Source organism: Macrobrachium nipponense, chromosome 1, assembly GCF_015104395.2.
Source record: "Macrobrachium nipponense isolate FS-2020 chromosome 1, ASM1510439v2, whole genome shotgun sequence".
Classification (NCBI taxonomy): Eukaryota; Metazoa; Arthropoda; class Malacostraca; order Decapoda; family Palaemonidae; genus Macrobrachium; species Macrobrachium nipponense.
The window spans coordinates 159,536,254-159,556,710 of NC_087200.1; the positions used below are offsets into that span (position 1 = coordinate 159,536,254).

The 20,457-nt window shown below is 36.3% G+C and overlaps 1 long non-coding RNA gene across 1 annotated transcript in view; it reads left to right on the top strand.

The window, feature by feature from the left end:
- The window catches only part of LOC135219792 (uncharacterized), a 101,072-nt gene extending 86,032 nt beyond the window's left edge, over nucleotides 1–15,040 (top strand). The window contains exon 3 of the long non-coding RNA XR_010315511.1: nucleotides 13,806–15,040. This is a non-coding gene — a long non-coding RNA (uncharacterized LOC135219792). The remainder of the gene's footprint in view (nucleotides 1–13,805) is intronic.
- Nucleotides 15,041–20,457: the final 5,417 nt, after the last annotated feature.

Consider the following 20,457-nt stretch of genomic DNA (forward strand, 5'->3'; position numbering starts at 1 on the left):
CTGCCCCCTCCCGAATATCCTCGCGTAATTGGTTATAAACTTAGAGCCTTCTCCGTAGAATCGATATATTGTGCTGGAATTGCTGGGGCAAATAATTGCACGTTAAAGGGTGAGCAAACAGTAAGTCCAATATATCGTTTTAGTGTGTCAGATTTATACGCCATAAAGAAAGTAGCACTGCGTCGCGACGTATTTTGGAGCCGATAGAAAACGCTCATTTATTTCGAGGATGGAAATCGTGATCAGATGTTGTAGGCCTTCAGGCGTTTGTGGTGTTTATTCCAGAATTTACGTGCCGTTTGTGTTGTTTATTCCAGAAAAATATTATGCTTTGTAAGATAAAGCTCTTTTCATTACGTCTGTTATCTTTATTTTATGTATTTTTGTTTTTCGCGAAAAAGAGGATTCGATGTAAAAAAAATTACTAATTTTTTCATTTTTGTGACCTTCTTTTACAATAGAGCGGTCACTCTCCTTTACATGTATTTTTAGGTAGTTCACTTCTATCCAAAATTTCCTTTTTTCTTCAGTTTCGAACTTCTCACAAAACTTTATTAACAAAATCAAGATCCACGTACCCTCCTCGTTGTTTGAAACCTTACTCTTCTCTTTCGAATCTGTTATCTATCATATTATTTTCAATAAAATTCGATAGTACGCCTTCCTTTGTATAGTACGTAAGGTCATGCCCCTGTAATTTTTAGTCACATCTTTCGCCTTTACCTCTTATTCTTGAACAATCATTACCTTCACCTAATTCATCAGAGCTTTTCCTTCATCCAGGCATACCTTACACACCCAAGTCAACCACTCATTGCCACCACTGTGCTGCAGGATATCTTTCGTGGAGGGATGAAATGGGAGAGTGTTGTAAAATCCCACTGTGGGGTGATAGTAGGAAGAGTTTTCTGTGTGTAAGAAGTTAGCAGGAGGAAATAACTATAACTGGTGGGATGAGGGCATGAGAATATTAGTGAGTATCAGTTGCATAACAGAAGAGATCATGTGAAGGAAAGAATACTGGATGATGGGTAGTCATGAAGACAGTGAAATAGGAAAAGAAAAGTAAGTAATGAAAAAAACATGGTAGAAGGTGAGCAAGAACTGATGTGATACTGTTGGTCTAGGAGGAGTAACTGAAGAAAGAATGGTTAATGACAAATTTATAACGGAATAACTTGCGTTCTTGGAGAGGTGATATCAGGTTGGTGGAATGCTGGTATAGGTAATAGCTTCGAAAATACTTTTGGAAGTCACTGTTTATGATGTCGTGTGCTTGTATGACCTATGAAGAATGGAAGGAGACGTTGAATTGATGGGGTATTATGTATTTGTGTGTATACATACGTATATACGTATATAATGTGTGTGTATATTCTACTATATGAATATAGATTTTTATGCCTAAACTTTTGCTCTTAATCTTATTCTATATTTCAATCCTGTTTCATGTCCTCTTTAGGGAAACCATAGTCTTGCTGTTTTTACACGACTGTTTGTGTGTGTGGGAGCGTATGCGTGCGTTGGGACATAATCAGTCTGGATACACCATGATGAGTAATGCTCGATGTAACCTTTCATTTACTTCTGATGTTTTATAACTTCTCGCAATTTTGAAATAGTCTGAGCAAGAAAATGCTTGAAATTCTTCTTTAACCACTTTGGTTTGGACTAATGTTCTTCATCCTATTCCGATTTTCTGCACCAACAATAATTGTCTTTAATTTTGCTTTCATCGAAGAAATACACGTATTAAAAGACAAAAAAAAATTTGCTATATTGGTGAGCGTCTTGTTCTTAAAAATTGCTAGCAAATATTAAGTGCTTTTATGGAGACTGACTTTATAAAAAAAAGCAGTCATTAATGCTGTTTTGTTATAGCCTTACTCTTTCAATTATCCTTCTCTTGGGTACCAAATGCGCACTGTCGCAGTCTGTCATAGAAGTGACGTGATCAGACTGAGAGGCAACTGCAGCAAAAGAGCTCAGATGATGCGCTGTGATAAGGTGGTAATGATTAGATAGCTTTAAATGATAACATACATTTCTTCTCTCTCTCTCTCTCTCGTCTCTTATCCAGCTTAAAGTCGTAAGGGTTACTTCTGAAGCTATCCACCTGTATGAAGTGAAACTTTGTGTTATGTACGTATGTATGTAATTATATTATATATATATATATATATATATTATATATATATATATATTATATAGTATTATATATGATATATACTATAATTAATAATATATATATAAATGATATATTGATATATATACTATATTATTATTATTATATATATATATATAGTATATATATATAATATATATATATAATATAATTACATACATACGTATATAACACAAAAGTTTCACTTCATACAGGTGGATCGCTTCAGAAGTAACCCTTACGACTTTAAGCTAGAGAGAGAGAGAGAAGAAATGTATGTTATCATTTAAAGCTATCTAATCATTACCACCTTATCACAGCGCATCATCTGAGCATCATATGAAGTGAAACCTTTTGTGTTATGTACGTATGTATTTTAATTATATTACATATATATATTATATTATATAGATCTATATATAATATAATATAATATAATACATACATACGTACATAACACAAAAGTTTCACTTCATACTGGTGGATAGCTTCAGAAGTAACCCTTACGACTTTAAGCTGGAGAGAGAGAGAGAAAAAAATGTATGTTATCATTTAAATCTATACATATATATATATATATATATATATATATATATATATATATATATATATATATATATATATGTGTGTGTGTGTGTGTGTGTGTGTGTGTGTGCGTGTGTGTGTGTGTGTGTGTGTGTGTATGTATATGTGTGTGTTTTGTGCGTGTGTACGTGCATGTGTGTGTGAGTCTGAAATGACTGGTAAAAATGTTCTGTTGTAACAGAATTCCATCTAATAAAAGGAGCTCATAAAAACACCAAAATATAAAGAGAGAAATACTATATTTCAGAGACTGATGTCTCCCTCTTCAGGTAGATCTATCTGAAGAGGGAGACAGCAGTCTCTGAAATATAGTATTTCTCTCTTTATATTTTGGTGTTTTTATGGGCTCCTTTTTATTAGTGTGTGAGTCTATATATAAACAGCTTCAAATTCAAAGGTAGTTAACAGTAGACTGGCGGATGGGTAGGTTCAAGTGATTCACCATATGATGAATTAGGTTTTTGTTAATCATGGGAACGTGGGTTGCCTTGACAGATGGTCGCCATTTCATTAATTCTGGACTTCAACAAGGATTAACAAATATTCGGCTGCATCACACTTGCGAAGGATTAAACATTTACTGACTATAGAAGAACTAAGAGACCTGAGTTAAAGTGATTAAATGCCAAATGGTTACATCGGATATGATGATTCTAAACCTAATTTTCGCTTAGACTATTCCCTCAATGTGTGTCAGTATTCATTATCAATATATATTATCAAGGGCAAAATTTGTTTTAATAAGCGTAAACCTCTTATTACTTAGTATCACGTGCGATCAGCTTTCCAAATCAACAATTTACAATGTGTAGTATTTTTCTAAACGCATGAGAAGCATTTATTACCTAATTGGGTGTTTTACTCTTGAGAAACAATGTCACAAGTATTCTTCAAGGAAAAGTGTGAGGAGCATTTTGTTATGTTATTCAAATAGAATGCGTCATCCAAGGCCACATTTTCCAATGCAAAATCTTCCCTGCTGTTGATTGAAATGATGGGCCAGGGAGAAAAAGTAACCTCGTTGTAGCTTAGAGGTCCGAGGGCTGTGGGGGAACATAGGAAGGAAAGCTGCAGACAAAAGCCTGGTGTCAAGGAAGAGGAAAAAGGGTTTTCTGAGCCGATGCAATATTCGACGGAGACTGGAAATCATGATCATATGATTCTCTCTCTCTCTCTCTCTCTCTCTCTCTCTCTCTTCTCTCTCTCTCTCTCTCTCTCTCAAGTGAGTGAGTTGTATGGTATATTTCTAAAATAGAGAACTACATTTACTTAATTTTTTATTATATCCAACCCACAGCTCAGCCATTATTTGCGAAGTGAGCTGATTCATTTTACAAGTCTAGTTAATTTTTTTTTATATAGTTGCTATTGGTTATTGACCGTCTTACTTCGACTGTTCATGATCTTGCGCTATATTCTTCTACTGAAGTATTTTATGAGTTTCCACAGTGACCAAATGTAATTAAATTAGTAATTTCTTTAGCATTTTACCCAAAGGAGATATATAGGAAATATATCTCCCTTCGTAAACCCTTCGTAAACCAACAAAAGCCTTGCATTTTTCTCTCTGATCTAGTCGGATGTAATTATCTTTAAATATAACTCACTCTTTTGTATTTTTCCTAATTGGTTCCCCCAACCCCCTTTTTTTCGTTCCAACTTTAAAAATTTTATTTTTCATTTCAGTTGGTTCTTTGCTGTTGTTTCGTCTGAGCCAGGATTGCCTTAACCCACCACAGCCTCCAACCGTAATGATAAAATTGTCTGTTAGGTTAATCCTCAGTTAATGGACTTTGGGAATACTTGGAGGAAAACAAGGGCCCCAGAGGGTTCAGTGGGATTGAGACGGTTTGGAGGATGAGGACCGGGAAATAGAAATACCCAAGCAATTACACCTGTAGACGAAGACAGACAGACGTAGAGTGTCGTAAGTGCGGGGCAATCAATCAGTTGGCTGAATAGAAACTTACTTTTTTTTGAGGAAGTTGCGTTGATCGACTTAAGATAACTTAAAACGATGATAGTAATTCTCATTCTTTTTGTTCTCGGATAACATGTGCGCTTAGATTATACTGCATCGAATTATCTTCTAAAAAGATATAGGAAAGAAAATACAGTTCTCATTGAAAATGCGCCGTTAATTGTAAAGAATTTAAAGATCAGTTTAGATGTCGTAGCCTGAACAAGTCTCAAAAAAGATATGTTGAAAACGATATTGTAATAAGAAAGTTCTGTATATTTCAGTATGACGAAATGTCTTTGAAAAGATGAGAAAAAATAGTTGGAAATATATGTTTAGGATTAAAGATTAAATATGTTAAAAAGTATTGTACTGTTGATGAATTTTTACATACAAATGCCAGGTAGATTGTGCTGCAATCTCTTCAGCGCCCCCCAGCACTTAATGTTGATTAAATGTAGGATTAGCGGAGAGAAATGAAGATATGCATAGAGCAGGGCAGTAGAAATGTCAAAAGAGGAGGAGGTTGAAATGTACTGTATGTGCAAGATGGGATATTTAAATATTTGGGATTCAGTAAGAAAGTTATAAGTAACTGCATTTTTTAACGCGAAAACTGCTGTAGAAGAAACAGAGAGATTGTCCATATAATGCGTATAGCACTAAATTTACAGGCTCTGAAGGCGGGGACGACTGTATGACCAAGGAGATGAGAGCAGTTTGTGTGTATTTATGTGTGTGTGTGTGTGTGTGTGTGTGTGTGTGTGTATGCGTGTGCAGAAGAGAGATCAAACATGGAGAGCGAGTCAGTGAGTGAGAGGAGGAGGAGGAAGGTTTCCTTGGAGCGTCCCTGTTCCATCCCGAACCTCTCATTTGACTACTTGTCCGGGGGATGAGATTACCTTCTCCATTTACAGATTGCTTGGGGCTAAGTCCTTCCAAGGGTCGCAACTGCCTCTTGCTGCTGTTGCTGCTGCTGCTGCTGCTTCTGTTGCCTCTGTCCTGCTTCTTCCTCTTCTTACAGTATGATGTTAAAACTAGGGTAAATGTAGCACTGAACTAAATACTAACGGGGAGATTAATGCTCATACAAAGTAAATCTCAAACATGCGTAGCTTCTTTTAGTAATATTTTCATAAGAGAAGGAATAGTGGCACCGTATTTCCGAAATGCTCGTTTTGTATTCATTCCAACTTTATTTTTGCATTTTTTCATGTATGAAATACTTGCACTCAGGCGACAAATGTTGATTTAGAACTTGAAATGAAACATTATTTCTTCTAGCAGCGTAATTGATGGATATTAACCACTGATTAGAATTTATTTTTCATTGAGGTAACCTCTAACCTTTCGATACTGAAGTTTTGTTACCTGTAGATAATCTATTAAGAATAAATAGATTAACTAATCCTTTTTATTCCTGTATGATGCTAACATCATTGAAACCTTGATTCAATACGGCAAGTTATTCCTCAAGATATTGCGATATTTTTATTCAATGGAAGGTTTATCGAAGGTAAATGACATTTTACACAGATTCTGCCGTACATCACTCAAGTAGAGCATCCTCGCAGACATGACTAATTTCCCTGAGTTCAGATAGGAAGTTTTCTTTTCACTGATGCGTTATGTGAAACCTGAAGCCACAATTTCAGTAACTGAAAATAAAATCTTGTTCAAAGAATCGAACATTTGTCAATGAATTTACCATGAACGGCCATTCAGTTTTGAGTATTTGCAGTCGACCAGAGCATGAATGAGTATATGGAAATTGAAGTTATTAAAACAGGAATGATCCCTGTATGAATTGTATTATAACTGCATTCGAGAGTTCATAAGTTGTACGTGTTGGAAATGGTTTATTACAGTTGTCAGAACGGGCTATTGTATCAAGTAAAGGTCAATTTGATATGAATGTGAGGATATCTGGTTCACATTGCACTCAAATATTGTGGACACACATACACACACACACATATATAGTCGGCCGCCGGGGTAAGAAATTTGCCAAAATGAAAAGAGAGATCTCCTGTGTTAATTATTTTATTGGGACAAATTTGAATACCTCAGTGTAATACTTAGACATCATCTACACTCCATGATAACATAATCATAGGTCTTCCGCGAAACAAAAGAAAATATAGAGAAAATAGGGAAAATTTTTTACCCGAGGTTTGGGGTAAAAAATTTGCACACACTGGGTAAAAAATTTTCATGCAAAGTTATTGCCCCAAAGTGTAAAAATTTATACCCCATCCTATGGGGAAGAAATTTTACTAACCATTAAGGGGGAAAAATTTTTCCTCACGGACTTAGACCATTTGTATGAAACGAAAGCATAAATACGTGAAACGAAAACTTTTTATTAAAAAAAAATTCCTCCATTATTCAGCAATCATAATCCATAGTCATTCAGCAATCATATATCCGTAACCATATTTCATTCATAACCTCTAGTGTTGTGCAGCTACAGTTTTTCAAGAGGTCGTTTACCTTTACATCATCAAATCTGTAGGAACCATTCTTTAACAAGTCAGGAGAACATGGCCCCATGAAGATGTAATCAGTGTCTATGATGTGTTTATCCTCCACTGGTGGCCACTGCCATGTTACCTTTTCTGGAATGGAGGAGAGAGTCTCGGGGCGTAGGAACACCATTTCAACTTTATTCACAGGCGCTTTGTCATCTTCACTGCAAACTTTTGTTACTTTTCCCAGTATGTTGCTTCTTTGGTTCAGTATAAACCACAGCAAAATATTTTATTTATAGATTCATCATCAATTTGCACTGATATTGCTACATCTGTCTTCATTTGATCTTTGTAACTCAACCTCTCCAGTAGTCTCATCTACATGTTCATCGCCACTCTCTGGCGAGATCCTGTCGAAGCTCACATCCAGAGATGAACCACGAGAGTCTTTTGAACAATAGCTTCCACTTGATATACTTGATGAATCGTCATCAAGCAGCAGCATTCTTTCTTCCACTTTTCTGAGCTGTGGTCTTTTTCCTGCTGTTGCTTCTTCTTTAGTTCTCTGTTTCTCTGGTTCTCTGCCCTCTGCTTTTTCTTAGTTTCTTTTTCCTTCTGTGCCTTCTCTCTTTCCTCAATGCTGCTTATGACTTCCTCGTGTGTTAGAACTGTGGCTCCTTTCCCTAACACTTTGCGAGCACCAGGTTTCTTGGCCTGATGGGAACGTTGTCGGTCAGATAAGATTTGTTCCATGGACTTCTTGGTATGTACAGCCTTGCCAGTTGCCTCTGCAAGTTCTTGAAGACTGTGAAGGTACAGGCAGCATGACTGACTATGCTGACACACTTTTTGGGAAATACTATCAGATGGAACTGTGTAACCAGGCTTTCCAGATGAACAAGGGGAGGGATCCGTTTCAGGGGGCAAAGGTGTACTTGTTTTCCCAAGCGTTGTACTAGTTTTTGGCTTTTGAAGTACCAAGCATGATGGCATTCCCTGTGTCCTCTTCTTGAGTAGGCGGTAGAATAGGAATGCCTTCCTCAGTCTCAGGTCTACCAGCAAGGATCCACCGATTGTATGCCTCAACCTTTGACTTGCTGATGCCTTGATACATCAAATTTGTGTTTTATCAACTGGAAAGACTCCGTAGAAGAGAAGCTTTGCGTACGGTCTCCAAAAAAATCCTAAACCTTTGCCCCACACAGAAGTGAGGAGTTGAACAAACTTCTGTCTAGAGACTGGTTCTCGTGATGTATGCTCATATGATGTGAGTGCCTGGTCATAATAGTTCTTCAGAGGTGCAAAACACACTTTGTCTAATGGCTGTAGCACATCAGTGCAGTGAGGAGGCAGGAGAACAATACTGATCTGCTCATCTCTTGCCAGTTTCACAGTTTCAAGAGTTGTGTGACTCACATGACCATCAAGAATCAGGAGAATTGGCCTTTTTTCCTTTGTCAATTCAACAAATTTGACGAAGAATTCATGGAATACTTTGGCAGTCATCCACCCACTGTCACTTACACATTAAATTGTTTTATTTGGAGTTGTTCCTGGAATCCCCAATTCACTGAATGCATCAGCCGTTTTCCTTTAAACACAATGCAGGGAGGCAGAGCAGAGCCATCAGCACAGATGGCTGCCAGTACAGTTATATTTTGTCTTCCACTGCTGGCAGTCCCTCTATTGTTTGCTGTCCAATAACCCCAAGTGTGTGTGTGTCTTTGATGAATGAGGAGGAAACTATGTCTCGTCTAGATTGTAGATGTGGCCAGGTTTGTCCTGTAGCTGTAGGTCCTGTACCTCTTTCTCAATTACATCATAAAAACTGTTAATTATGAAAGGATCACTTGTCCTTTCCTTCTGTCCACCTGCATGGATGTACCCTTTTTCAGTCGTAGCTTATGGCGTTTCATGAATCCACGGGCCCATTCAGTTCCTGGGTAATTGTCTTTAAACTGGTTAAGAACACCAGTTACAACTGTCAAACCCAATTCAAATTTTGCAGCGCAATAGCTAACCGCCTCGCGACATCTAGCAGCAGCTCTCTAACTATTAATACATCACAACTGTCAGTGATGCAAAATTTTTCCCCAAATTTTGGGGTAAAAAATTTGCCGACTGGGTAAAAATTTTGCAGTAAATGTTTTGCCCCAATGAGGTGGGGAATTTCTTTGCCCCCCCGTAACCCGGAGAGGAGGAGGAGGTGGGGCTTCCTATTCAATATGAGGACCCACCTACCCTTTACAAGCAAATTAATTACCCCAACTTCAACTTCAACTTTCAGTTTTGGGATAAAAGGTGCACACCCTTAGTTCTCTGAAGAAATGGAAAATTTTTTACCCCGTATTTTATGAGATGCAAAAGAAACTGTGCAACATATGAACTAACAATAAAAGAAATTTGTATCACAACACAATGATTCCCCAATGCAAGACCTATCTGCTGTGAGTCACATGTTGCAAAATAATCATATGGAACGGAGTTATGCATTGTAAAAGTTTTTACCCCTCTTTCTTTGTCAAAATTCTTCCCCCGGTCGACTATATATTATATATATATATATATATATATATATATATATATATATATATATATATATATATATATATATATATGTATATATATATATATATATATATATATATATGATATATATATATATGTGTGTGTATGTATGTATGTATGTATATACATACACACACGTGTATATATAATAAATACATACGCCGTTTTCCCTTAGGCTGGCGGAATGTTGTTTACCAGAAGTTGTTAACCTATCGGATTTCAGCAAGTCCAGAGGATGTTGTTGCTAGACCTATTCCATTTTTAGCCTTGATTGTGACCACCTAATTAACTGCTTATGCTAACTGAAGCGCATGGATTTTTCGACGATGCAGATATTGGCATACCTGAAAGCCAACAAGAAATGTGGCATATCTCTCGCTGGCTCTAAGTAGAGGAAGATAATATCCCAGAGAAAATTTGAAAATCAGCGATTGGTAGATAATATGTCCACCAAATTCTACAGTATATATTTAGTCATATAAATAGACCTAACCACAGTATGAACTGGGATTCATCACAATTTATAAACAAGTACGTGTTGTTTCAGAGTTCAAATATTCCAAACTATTTAATTAAGAAGACAGACAACGCGAATCTTTCACGTAGATCATAGAAATCATAAATGATTGGTTAATTAAAACACTTTGAGAGTATTTCCATCAGATTTCGTCTGATCCAACAGTAAAAACATGAGTTCATATCCTTTACAGTGTAGAAAATTGAAAATATTAATTTCTGATTTCCAATACGTTTCATGTTCTGATAATGTTCTTGCAACGCCAGCACACATCTAAATAATTTATCCGGTATAACACACTATATATATACATATTTATACGTGTGCGTTCTGAAAAACGTAAATTGCCTTTGATTGAGATACTTCTTGTAATACCAAACTCAATTTTTGTTTGAAAATTGTTAGACACCACCCGAAATACAAGGCGCTTCTGTTCTGCTCTGTGTTTTATGGTTAACTCCCTCATCGCTGTAAACGTTTTTACGTTTTCCAGCACACACATACATATAAATATGCATATGTATACATAGTATGTATGTGTGTTTTACGGGGTGAATGATTTAGATATGTACTGGCGTTGCAAGAACATGATAAGAACATGAAACATATTGGAAATCAGAAATTAACATGTTCTGTTTGTTCATTATAAGGATATAAAACCTCTTTTTGCTGTTGGATCAGATGAAATTCAATGGAAATACTCACCAAGTGTTTTATAGGATAGCTTTACTCCAAGCATGTTTGATACTGGATGCAGTAGCTATTGACAGTATTTTGTCGACCGAAATAGGATTATAAATATTGTCTTATTTAAACGTTACCCTACTTCATGGGACTCCGTTTTCTTTATGCAGCTTGTCTTTTTGTCCTAGTCTTTTATTGAGATTTTTTTTAGGTATTTCAGTTTTAATGTCACTAGGTACAGCACTGTAAGTGAACAATTTTATAGCTACTGTAGATCGTTTTTTTTTTTTTTATGTCACGTATCATCGATTTGATTTGTTTTTTAACGTTCAGTATTGGGTCGGTAGTTTATTATTATTATTATTATTATTATTATTATTATTATTATTATTATTATTATTATTATTATTATTATTATTATTATTATTATTGTTAAGAGGATAATTATTAAGTAGAGAATAAAGGTACTTCGAGGGAGCGTCAATAACTTCTTACCTGTTGTTATTCTTCATTGCGGATATAAGCTGAATAGTACTGCTATTTGCATTTTAAAAGTAAAAATAAATGTTAGTACCATTAATAACGTCTTGGTTATAACTTAACATGCCCTAAAAGAGATGTCCCTGAGTTGGAGGTCATAATTATTGTTGAGTATTTTTTGCTGATTATTTAGCTGGTGTCACACTCGTCTGTGGAGAATATTTTAAGTCGTTTTCATTTAAGGTGTTTTCCTTAGTTATTAAAAAGCGTAAAAATTGATATAAGCTATAAAGTAATTAGGAACGGCTCGGTCACCTCCGTAACCTGAAATACAGAGAAAGACTTGAAATTTTCTTTCCTTAACACTGAAGAATATTTCCATCTGCAGTAACCACAAAATTCATTCAGACAACCAAAGAATATTTCTATGCAAAGACGCCCATGATCGCCCATGATATGAAGCATTAGTTTCTTGAAGGCCTCGTATTGGTAATATAGCGAAAGTATTCTGTCCTCAAGTTCTGGTATAAAAGGTCTTGTTGTGTGTGTGTATGTGTGTGTGTGTGCGTGTATGTGTGTCAGTGTGTAGGCTTCCCTCTTCTTGAAGTTTTCACAGAAAAGTCCTATCATATTTAATCCTGATGTAGATAAATTCCTTTGGCCTTAGGCATGAGTCCTCTCTTCTAGTTACCGTTTATTATTTCTTTGTCCTTTACACCCTCTCCCCCCTCCCAACGCCAACCCAACCCCTTACAATTCATGGAATGGGATTTTGTATATGAAAGAAGAGAAGGCAAGAAATAAAGGCTGATTGGGAAAAATGATACTGATTTTGGAGCTCTTTTCGGGGCGGGATAGGTCGGGTGAGGCCATTCCTGGGAGTGGAGGAGGTAGTTCGGATGGCGGTGGGGAGAGGGCACTCGGAATGACGCTGCCTTTGGGGAGAGGCATAGAGGAGCCGGGGGGAGGGGGGAGCGCTTTTGTGTGTGCGTGTGTGTGTTTGTATGTAAAGCCTGGGCAGATTTTCCCTAATGCAGGAAGATTGATATGAGGTGGCTAGGAGGGGGTTGAGAGGAGGTTCAAGGGTCGAATGAGATTCTCTCTCTCTCTCTCTCTCTCTCTCTCTCTCTCTCTCTCTCTCTCTCTCTCTGTTTATATTTTGCTTATTAAACCCTTTTCTTCATTATGCTTATTCCTTTCTAATGTAACATATTTATATATAGTTAGCCTAAATTACCAAGAAGACTTCTTAGGTTGTTTTACTGCATTGCTACATTATAGTTAAAAATTTGTCTGTCTGCGTACAAGTTTACTTGTCGTTAATTTCTTGTTTGTTCTCAAACAGATCAAAGGGTTTGGATAATGAATCTTTTAGAGTATACATGTGAATGCTTGCATGAATAATGCATTAGTATGTCAATAATCCATTCAACGTACTGTTTTACCCGCGCCCCCTCACAGTAAAGCCGACTTGCTATCAATAAAGAACTCAAGCGAGAGGTGATTTTTGTGACAAGTCGGGGTGATTTTTGTGACAAGTCGGGGACAAATAAGCTCGATTAAGGAGATAGGAAACACGCAAACTGATAAAGAAGAGATAAGTATGCAGGCAGGCCGCTAAATGTGATTAGCTGTGAATGGTCTCATTATACTTGTGATACTTTTCGTTCTTGAAAAGCAGCAGAATGTAGCAGAATTGGAATCATAGAGAGAGAGAGAGAGAGAGAGAGAGAGAGAGAGAGAGAGAGAGAAGAGAGAGAGAGAGAGAGAGAGAGAGAGAGAGAGGGTTTCTGAGAGATTTTGTAGGTATTAATGTCCTTCTTAGAATGGTAATATATATATATATATATATATATATATATATATATATATATATATATATATATATATATACTATATATATATATATTTTTTTTTAATATTAAATTTAAACAGGTTGTGTGTGTACCTTTGCATAAGCTGTGTCCTACATTATTTTCCACGCAATATATCATCGTGGAATTCAGTGGTGTTAGCGGTGGTCAGCTGAAATATCGTGTTTTATATTCGAATTCGAGACATGGTGGTACATATCACGTTTACTTTTAAGGCTTAGATACATCACCACTGGGAGGTTCCAAGAGCATATGTTTACGTTGGAAAAAATGAAATGTAAATATATGAATGTATAAAGGTCCTGTATGTATCAAATTTACGATGCTCTATGTTTTACCCTAGCAAATATACGCGGTATGTACTAGCTTACATATCGCCAAAAAGAAAATTCTCCTTTTTTAATTTATACCTTATTTTCAGACATTACTAATGTGGAACTTTCATATAAGGTGAAGCCAATGCCTAATTAACTAATAAGTCTTATTTTTCTTTTCTCTTCAGGTACTGAACAACTTTATCCTTGACCCGAAATGATTGGGAGAGTAAGTATGGCCTGGATGAATAATTGAAATGAACAGCATAGCTCAATCGGTGCAGAGAATGACATGCAGACTTCGTTGGCATATGTGTATGGACTATGGGCTAAATTAGAATTTGCTTTTAACCACGACATTTTAGCCTGAGCTAAAATTACCAGCTTAAGTGTGTTATCTGCGAATGCAGTCTTAACTGTCGTGTTTTAGTATGAATTAACGATCTAAAAATTAGTCCTTGTCCCTAAGAGTTCAACCTTTATTCTGGTCCTTATCCGCAATTGTAAATTCGCTTATAACCCTGGTATGTCACGAATTTTTTACATATTCTTTTGAACTCAGTCTTCATTTAAACCAGTGTGGTCTTGGCAGCTCAGTGGAATGGCCGGCGACTTCCCGCCTGCGCTGGTCCATAGTAGTTTCCGTTCAATGCCACGATCGAGTTTCATACGACCTTACTGAACCTGTGAGCTAGGTAAGGACGATCACATGGGTCTACCTGCTGAGTCATCAGTCCGAGGACTCATTTCGATGGAAAGAGGACTGCGCTTTTCTGAGTACATTCCGTACGCTTATTCTATCCATAGGATATTTGAAGCAAGTGCAGTGACCTGTCCAATGCCCAGTGCTATTCATGATCAACTCTCAGCCTCTGGTTTAAATTACATATTTATTCTGTAACTCATCTATGGTCCTACTTGCGGATTCAATCTTTAGTTCGACACACTACCGAGATATAGCCTATATTCAGTCTTGAAGTTAGACATGTTATTCGGATGTAGTTTTCTCAGTCTTTATAGAGGAGCATGTGAAGTTATTGTCGATGAGAATTCGACACATATTGCCTCTTGCACTTTCCGGTTTGATATGATGACTGTATGATGATTATTTGTGTGTTTTTGTATAGATTTTTTACGAAGTGTATACATTATTAGAGATGCAAACAAATAATCATGCGTAGTATTGAATTCAGTGTTCAGTTTTTTTCCACTCACATCTCTTGATGCTTATCACGTCCATTCGTACAGGCTGAATCTACCATAGATGTCCGTAGAGGATGAACATCAACGCCTTTTTGATATTTTACAAATTTAAGTTCTGGTACCTGGGCCCAGTTTTTTTCCTTCATGTATTATACTACTTAAAGATTTTTCTGTAGTTATTAGCAGTTTCAAGTGATTCTCGCTAATAGTGCACTGGTTATAGTAATCTGTGTCAAATGATTACGTATAAGAGTAAATGATTATTGATTAAATGTATTCTTAATGGTACTTCTCATCCTCTGTGCTGAAGCAGAATTCATATGTAGTATCCAGACGAATCTTACATTGCAAGCATTGTGTTTGTTATATTCACATGTTTGAAATAAGGCATTTTTAAGATTGTATGGAAAGACTGTATGAAAACTGTCTTTCTCCATTAGTTTTGAAATTCATATGCGTAAGCATATACGCGGGTATTCCATGATTAGCTACAAACAGTGATTAGTTTGTTGTAATATTAAGCAATGGATGGTTTTGTGGCTTTTCCTGGATACTTTTAAGGCTCAGGTCTTATATTTTAAAGAATGAGTGGGGCTGTGTGTTTTTCATGGCCCCTCTGACAAACCCTGGTAAGGAATAGAAAGCGAAGTTTCGTGGGCCTTTCCGCTTAAGATGTTTTTGCATGTCCCATCAGCTTTTCCCGAGCGTTGTGACTGACAGCTGTCGTGGCTCTCAAGCCAGACAGCTGTTGGGAGCGTGGTTCAAAGTCTTGAACGTAAATAAAAACTTTCGAATGTTTTGTTTCAGAAAAAATAAAAACGAAAGTTACGACGCGTAGGTCTGCCTTCTTGTGAAACGCATACCGTCGATGAAATACTTAGCGAGTCTATTTGCCTGCTTGTGGATACTAACCTAGATTTGAGGTATTGCCATGACGATTTACACGTTTATTAATGAGGTACTTCATGTTTAATTAGGAATATATCCCTAGACATGATTTATCTAAGAAAAATAATTGTAGCAGTGGTAACAGTAATCAGCTGGAACCGTGATTTAGTTAACTAGTCTTAGTCGCCCATTGTGAGTACTCATAGGTTCAGTCAGAATTTATACCATTAAAACGGGAAGGCCTCTGTGAGGTAATCTCTCTCTCTCTCTCTCTCTCTCTCCTCTCTCTCTCTCTCTCTCTCTCTCTCCCCAGTAAGGCGAACTACTAGTTATTCAGACTCGCTCTCCAGAATTAGAAACGCTAATAATACCAGTTATTCAGACTCGCTCTACAGAATTAGAAATGCTAATAATACCAGTTATTCAGACTCTCTCTCTAGAAATAGAAATGCTAATAATACCAGTTATTCAGACTCGCTCTCCAGAATTAGAAAGGCTAATACTCCATCATCCCAATGATTTTAAATTGATTTAAAATCATTGGGATGAAATTGACATTGTTAGAAAAACCAGTTTTGGTGCTCAGTCGATTGGACAGATCTCCAACAAAGTGGATTCTGGTTTGTGGCACTGGAATTCCCTTCCCTCTTCACAGCTAATGGGTATTTATATCTCCAGCCAACCTTAAAGAGCAGTGAGTAATATTTTGATTAAAAAAAGATTTACTTTGAAAGTGGAAGTGACCGAAAGACAACTTTACTGACAATGGTAATGATAATTACGGAACGTAATATGTATAACATTGGACCTGTACCCTAGATTGTTTTATCAGATAGATGGGTAGATTATACTGGAACTGAGTGAGTGATGGTACTTCGATAGATCGGGAATAGAATAATAATAATAATAAAAAAGTTTCTCTGAAATTTATTGAAATGTATCTCTGAGCCTTTAATCTCCTTGACACAAAGTTAGAAAGTATTGAAATATTTCCATCCCAAATATTCGAAAGGATTTGCTTATGCTCTTTCTTGATATTTGAGAAGTACCGTTTTCTCATCCATATGCCATTTGCTTATTGTTGTGAAACATGTCAGCCTAAATCGGTTTTCGCTGTGCATTCCTTTCGTCATTTGATTTAGTTTGTTTACCTTCTTGTATGTTTGTGTTGAAAGAATTTTTATCGTGAAAACTGTCGGGAGGGGCAGGTCATGCATAAGAGAGGTAGATAGGGTTGGGGAATGAACGTGTAAAAATAAAGGAAAATCTGTGACTATAAAGGTTTAACAGAGAAGACGATATGATATCCACATAGCAAGACAGACATCTGGTTCATTTGAGCGATATTGATAAATGCAGAAAACACTTACTTGTTTTCTGCAAAGAAATAAGAAAAAAAAGAGAAAAACTGTCCCTGGAGTTTCTCATACGATAAACAATATGAAGACTGAATGGCTGGCAGTATGAATTCCGTTGGCGGAGATTGATCCGGCCAACTAAACTTAGGTTTAGCAGCTTTAGCTGTTATTAGTAAGTGAAATAGTGGTACTGCTAACCGCAGAGTTTATACAAATAGAACAAGGTATGTGTAAACTGACACGTAAAAGCCAAGTGTGAACTTCAACAATCGTGTGTTTACGATCACATCAGAACAAAACACGTGGTTACCAACGACGATGGGCTTGAGCAAGAAGGTGTGAAAATAAGGGACCACATGGTAGGTCGTAAGTACAGCGGCAAGTATCCATTTCACACTAAACTTGTTTCAGTGTGTTATAGCAGATTAGTAAACGCTGCGGACAGAATTATAATATCTCATAAGTGTTAAAACAGATTAAAAAAAAACGCAACGGGCAAAATTATATGCATTCAAAATTAGGAATCTCCCCTTAGGTGTTGGGTAAAACGAAATATATGTTATTTTATGAACTAAACCACCAGTGGGTGTGTTATAAATGTGTTCCTTATAGATTTCACGCTTGTGCTCGTGTGTTTTGGCATCAAACAGTTTATATGTATGTATTTATGTATCTATACACATAATAACACTTGTGGAATACATTAAGCACTACGGAATGGGAATCCTAATAGAAAATAGATGATAAAGAAATTTCCTTATGTTGTGGCATTTGGTCGTATGCATGACTCAAGGAGGAGGCTACTTCTTAGCCTAGTATATGTCTCTCTTTTGAGATACATTAATAATATATAATATATATATATATATATATATATCATATATATATATATATATATATATATATATATATCTATATATATATATATATATATATATATATATATATATAGTCCAATGTAGTGCGAAGGAACAAGTGTTTTGGATTATCCTTAAATCCAACGGTAGAAAGGTGAGTGAAACGTTCCAAGTCTCCAGTTTCACTCACCTTTCTACCGAGGGTTTAAGGATACAAATACAGGATACATATATGAAGAAAGACATGGCGGATTATAGTTATCTTTATTAATTTTCACACAATATTTGAAACTAGGAAAAAGGTAAATATAGCACCTTAACTATAGGCCCGCTTATCTCATTATATATGCATATATATATGGTTAATATATATATATAGATATATATATCTATGTATATATATATATATATGTGTGTGTGTGTGTGTGTGTGTGTGTGTGTGTGTGTGTGTGTGTGTATGTGAATTAAGTGTATTATATTTAGGGTGGTATATTTGCCCTCTTTCTAGTTGCAGTTATTTTGTGTATGTATGTATGATATGTATGTATGTGTATATATATATATATATATATATATATATTATATATATATATATATATATATATATATATATTATAATTCACCGGCATTATCATTTTCTATTGTTGGCTATGTCTACTGCTTTCTTTCGCTTCCTTTTCTTCAGTCGTTCCGTTCCAAGACAGGTCGCAGGATCTTCCACCTACTTGTTGCCCCGCAAGACTCCTCCCCGACGCCTCCACACTTCTTGCGTCTGGTTTCTCCCTAAGGGCCGCGTTTCCCCTTTACCCATTCCCCTCCCAGAGTATGTCTCCCGAGAGAGGAGACGGCGGAAGGCCGGGCTAAGGGTTGCTGGTTGTGAGCGACAGATCAAAGAGGATGTGTGAGAACCTGGGAAGTTGATCAGACAGTTTGATGAGACCTGAGGACTGTTCAGTCCCCATAGGGTCTGTGCCCCCCGCGTATTATGTTATACATACATCACTACTTGTTTGTGCGGATGTCGCTCTTCTAATTTATTTGCTGGATGTGGTCATGTCCTCGTGGTCTGTTCGTTACAGGCTTAGGTATTATCTTTTAAGATCCATGTCAGCTTACATTAATTACTAGACAGTGAAAACCATTAAGTATTGACAAAGGACTTTAAATCAAACATGTTATAAATTTAAAACGCTCATGGTTTTTTTTTTTTTTTTTATAGAAAATGAAACGTGTTTCTCGAAGGCTTTAAAAGACAAACATTCTAAATATTACAGGCAGTAATTTTAGAAGTATATGAATTGAAAGCTTTTTATTATTTGAATCAACATTAAGGCAGGACTTCTCCACCATGCTTATTTAATTCTCTAGCGGAAGTAAGACAAAAACGTTTACGTCCTGCATTCATATGTGACTTCTTCTTTACATCTTCTTCTTTACCTTCAGCTTTTCCCATTTCTATATGGGGTCGCTGTTTCTATTCAGCCTTCTCCACTTTCCTCTGTCTTGTACATCTTGTTCTCTTAGACCCGTTTCCTTCACGTCATTCAATAATTTATCTTTCCACCTGAACTTTGGCCTTCCCCTCCCTCTTCTGCCCTCCACCTCCATGTTCATAACCCTCTTACATACGTGTTCATCTTCTCTCCTCATGACATGACCAAGCCGTTTGAGTCTTCTTTCCTGAGCTTTTTTTGAAACCTCTCATACTCTGACTGTCCCCCTGATCAAAATCATTCATATGTGACAAAACAGAGAAATAACTTTAGTTATCCTTCACACACACACACACACACACACACACACACACACACACACACACACACACACACACATAGAGAGAGAGAGAGAGAGAGAGAGAGAGAGAGACAGAATATATTTCACCATCTCTAAAACCAGTGGTGCTCTCCTTCCACACAAATCCGGTGTATCATGCCCACAAATCCCTCTTCCGCTGCCATGCTTGAGCTGACTTGTAGCTCTTTTACGTGGCTTTATCTCATACTCTCTCATTTATATATATATATATATATATATATATATATATATATATTATATATATATATATATATATATATGTGATGAAGAAGATAACGGCTGCAACACGACGAGAGACATATTTTGCTTTAATCTTACTTTTCGTGACAATATCGCTACATCTTCAGGGATTTTTATACAAAATAAAATATATGTTAACCTAAAATAAGAGCTAATTACAAGACCCAATAGTTGAAAAAGCTAAAACAATTTAATGGTAAAATTACACCTCGCAGACTAAAAAAAAACATTACATGCACTCTTGACTAATACTGTGTGTAAGCTATCTAACCCAGAAACTTCGTATATAAGGAATCGCATTATTAAATAAAAAACTGCAATCAAATATGAAGATTTTAAAATTATTGGTCAAACAAAGGAACTGAACGAACTGTAGATTTTGGAAACATTAAACATCAGATTACGAGTTCCGACTGTTAAACAACCATTCTTCTGCTGCCCCGTTGTTTTTAGCCTAAATTTACTGTCATTCTTTGTGC